We start from the raw sequence: 4,833 nt of genomic DNA, 5'->3' as shown, positions 1-4,833 counted from the left end.
GTTCCACACGCAAACTTGCACTCTGCTGTTTGATTTGCTCACTTTGGCGTGCTATCTGAATAGCTCGTTCAAGCGTGAATTACTGCCTCCAGCTGTAATTTCTGGGAAACATCTCGATCCAATCTACCTATCACGATCCTGTCTCGGATTTGTTCATCTTTAGTGTTTCCGAACTCACAGTATTGTGCTAGCTCATATAAGCTTCTAACGAATGCTTCGACTGGCTCTCCGGCTTTCTGTACTCTCTTATAAAAGCAAGCTCTGTCATGGATAATGTTCCTTTTAGGCACAAAATGGTCGCTAAATTTCGCCATTACCGTCATGTAATCCAGCTCGGGATGAGTCTCTACAGTTTCTTCGTCTGCCGCTTCTTCGACGTTTTCTCTCTCGTACACAAAAGAGTCATAAATAGCCTCTGCCTCTCTCCCCAGGGCATAAAGAAGCGTATTAACTTGTACTTCTCCGCTCTCTCGGTCCAGCTTGGATGCTACCCTGAAGCGGTCGAAGCGACGGCGCCATAAAGGCCAGTCCGCCGGGCGGGAGAAGTCGAAAGGTTCCGGTGGTCCGAACTTTGCCATATCTCATTTAGTAGGCGTCCTCAATCCCACTTCTGACACCATGTCGGGGCGGCTGTGGCTCAGTGGTAGAGCAGTTGCCTGCCAATCGGAAGGTTGGTGGTTCGATCCCCACCCCTGCAGTCATTGTCGAAGTGTCCTTGGGCAAGACACTGAACCCCGAGTTGCCCCCGGTGCTGCGCATCGGAGTGTGAATGTGTGTGAATGTTTATCTGATGAGCAGGTGGCACCTTGTACGGCAGCCCCGGCCACAGTGTATGAATGTGTGTGAATGGTGAATGTTTCCTGTAGATGTAGGAGCGCTTTGAGCAGTTGTTAAGACTGGAAAAGCGCTATATAAATACAGCACATTTACATTTACATGTCATGGACGGCTATCTTCTATGAAGAATTCCACTCGGACTCTTAGTAAACCTTGTAGGACTCAGCTTTATTACTCAGCTTGTAACTGTACAACCGCTGGATGACTCGCGCATGCTCAACAATGTACCTCTGCTACGGAAGCCTAACTGTGACATATCACTACAGTCTCTCTGTCTCTGTCTGTCTCTCTGTCTCTCTGTCTGTCTCTGTCTGTCTCTCTGTCTCTCTGTCTGTAAATCCAACTTCCCTGAATTTCAAACTAAAATACCTTTATTGACAGTCTAATTGGTAACAACGGTTGAGTGACTCATCGTCTTCTTGGTCCAGGTGTCTCCTGTTGGTCCTGACGTCCTCCCCAGCAGCTCTCGGGGTGAGTCCACCTTCGGGTTTCTGTTCACTGGGCTTTTATTGTGAAGGGGTAACACTTCCTCCTCCGTCTGCAGACAGGACATCGAGTCAACATTTCAATGAAAACCCTTTCTGAAGGTCATGGTCGTCTTGTTCCACCATTTTGTTTTCTCCTCCGATGTTTTTGTAAATTTTTCAACGTTTGTTGACGTTTTTTAGACTTTTGACATTTTTTACCCAAATTTTTATAGTTTTTATTTGTCACTTTTTGACAATTTTTCACATTTTAGTCACTTTCATTTGACATCTTTCTTTCAAAAAAACGATCTATGGGGTCGTTTTTGGGGAGAAAAGTCTTGAATGTGTCGGGGATTGGGATTGATGATGGATGAGGAACCTAGATACAGGTCTAATGAAGCTGGAAAAAACAACCTATGGGGTCTTTTTCGGGAGTAAAGTCTCGAATGTGTCGGGGATTGGGATTGATGATGGATGAGGAACCTAGATACAGGTCTAATGACGCTGGAAAACACGACTTATGGGGTCTTTTTCAGGGAGTAAAGTCTTGAATGTGTCGGGGATTGGGATTGATGATTGATGAGGAACCTAGATACAGGTCTAAAGACGCTGGAAAAAACAACCTATGGGGTCTTTTTTGGGGAGTAAAGTCTTGAATGTGTCGGGGATTGATGATGGATGAGGAACCTAGATACAGGTCTAATGAAGCTGGAAAAAACAACCTATGGGGTCTTTTTGGGGAGTAAAGTCTTGAATGTGTCGGGGATTGGGATTGATGATGGATGAGGAACCTAGATACAGGTCTAATGAAGCTGGAAAAAACAACCTATGGGGTCGTTTTTGTGGAGAAAAGTCTTGAATGTGTCGGGGATTGGGATTGATGAGGAACCTAGATACAGGTCTAATGACGCTGGAAAACACGACTTATGGGGTCTTTTTTGGGGAGAAAAGTCTCGAATGTGTCGGGGATTGGGATTGATGATGGATGAGGAACCTAGATACAGGTCTAATAAAGCTGGAAAAAACAACCCATGGGGTCTTTTTGGGGAGTAAAGTCTTGAATGTGTCGGGGATTGGGATTGGGATTGATGAGGAACCTAGATACAGGTCTAAAGACGCCGGAAAACACGACTTATGGGGTCTTTTTTTGGGGAGTAAAGTCTTGAATGTGTCGGGGATTGGGATTGATGATTGATGAGGAACCTAGATGCAGGTCTAATGAAGCTGGAAAACACGACTTATGGGGTCTTTTTCGGGGAGTAAAGTCTCGAATGTGTCGGGGATTGATGATGGATGAGCACAGGATGCAAAGGTGTATAAGGGTTTTACTCCAGTCTCTGCGCCACGTTGAGATCGCCCGGTTCAGGTCGTGCGCCAGTCAGCTGCTCCGCTATCTGCTCAGCCAATCGGCGTCCCAGACGGAGCGAAGATGGAGGACGTAGGGACGCTGGTTGCGAGTGCAGAGACGTCCAGGCCAGATGGAGCGATATCAGCCACATTCCTGCCGCTGATAGCCACGCCTGACTGCTAACCTGGTTTACACAACGCTGCAGGAATGTGGCTGCGACAACAAACCCGCCGTCTGGGGCCCGCACACAAAAACAACACAGTGTACCAACAGGGATGCTCAGTGTGGGACATGTGAAGGGGGACGGAGCCTGCAGGACCGTGACTCCCTAGTTGTTGTGTCTGACGCACGCCCACAGTAATTAACTCAAATACCTCTTCAACCTGGACCCTGGTCCCACGCATTTGGGTCTAAGGACACAGCTCCAAACCGTTGGTTTGCATCCACTAAAACTGCTTTTTTGTGGCTGACAGACTCAGATTATTATTCTAAGTGTGTGACAACATTATGGGATGGATCCCTACAGAGATAGACCTTTTAGTTAAAGAGTAAGATCCTTTTAGTTTAACATGAAAAAGAAATCACCATCACCAAACCCACCAGACTCCATGTAAATAATCACTACTGGTGGAGATATGCTGCTCTATACACGCTAAAAGTAGTGATTATTTACATGGAGTCTGGTGGAGATATGCTGCTCTATACACACTAAAAGTAGTGATTATTTACATGGTAGGTTTGGTGTTGGTGATTTCGAGGCTGTTTCATGTTAAACATTTTAGTTCACATCAGTCACTTATAGCATATAAAAATAGACAAAAATAAGGTCCAGGTTGGATTAAAACGAAGTTGCCCTTTAAGAACAGATGTCGAGGACATGCACTTGTTGTGATGGAGCTGCTCGCTCTGCAGGTGGAGCAAACACACCCTGCGGGATTAAATATGCATCATTGCAGCTCCGTAATAGAGTCATGCGCCGTTAATCTGCCTCCACGCCTTTACCAGAAACTAAACTTAAATCTTCCTTTACATATTTAAATAAATCGCAGTGTGTGCATGAGAGCATCTGAGGAGTCTGCACGAGCATCCTTCTACCAAAAGACCTGGACCAACAACACGGTTTACCGTCAAGCATGGTGCGTTTCCACGTTAAAGGCTAATTTAACATTATGGAAAGGTTTCTATGAAAGTCGACCTTATTCATAAAGAGTCAAATCCTTTTTTAAAACATCCACGAAATTTCGTTCGCTAAGCCCACCAGACTCCATGTAAATAAACAACAATTTAAGCATCGTAAAAACCACTTAATACAAACTCGACAGACACAAAATAAAACCACAAAAAGCAGCTTTGCATGGTCTTTTTAACTTTCCACTAATCATAACTCTAGTTTTGGGGGGAAACAACACATAGTTTGCCGATTTGCATGTGAAAACCCGCTGGCTCCACTCACGCTTAAAGTCGTGGTTTTTTGAACGGAGTCTGGTGTGAAGGAAAAACCCGAAGTTGCCCTTTAAATACCGGTGTTTCTGCTCCTCACCCAGCATGGAGAAGATGAAGTCCTTGGCCGTGTGGATCTCCAGGGCCCGCTGGTCGTCGTACTCCCGCTGGTCGTGCTTGCTGAACTCCTGGATGAGCCGGTTCAGGTCCTCCATGCGGGCCGCCGACCTGAAGTCCAGCTCGGGCCCGCCGCTGTGGGGCAGCCTGCCGGCGGCCATGGTGGGGCTGTTCCCGAGGCTGCCCGCCGAGCCAGCCCGGCTGGAGAGAGCAGGGGGGGCCGCCATCTTTCCTCCGCGCTCGCAGGTTCGCTACAAACAGCTGATACCGCCGGTCTGGTCCTCTGAGCCGAGCCGAGCCGAGCCGAGCCACCGAGCCCAGCCACACGCCTAACACAACCACCGGAAATAGTACCTGTACATCCACTGGTCATCCGCCTTCAAAATAAAGTTGCCTGTGACTGTTATGTTGAGATGTCCTATAGCGTGCAGAGGGGGATTTGAAAGACAGCCGTTTGTCCCGCCCCTCGGATTGAGCCCAGCCAATGGGGAGCTCCCAAAACCCAACATCTGGAGGATGTGGGTCAGACCCAACATGTGCTCTATGTGGAGTCTCTTTATATAGACCTTAGTGGTCCCCTAATACTGGATCTGGAGTCTCTTTATATAGACCTTAGTGGTCCCT

This window comes from Etheostoma cragini, chromosome 3 (genome assembly GCF_013103735.1).
Source record: "Etheostoma cragini isolate CJK2018 chromosome 3, CSU_Ecrag_1.0, whole genome shotgun sequence".
Lineage (NCBI taxonomy): Eukaryota > Metazoa > Chordata > Actinopteri > Perciformes > Percidae > Etheostoma > Etheostoma cragini.
The sequence above is the reverse complement of the archived record's forward strand: the minus strand, read 5'-3'. Positions refer to the sequence as shown.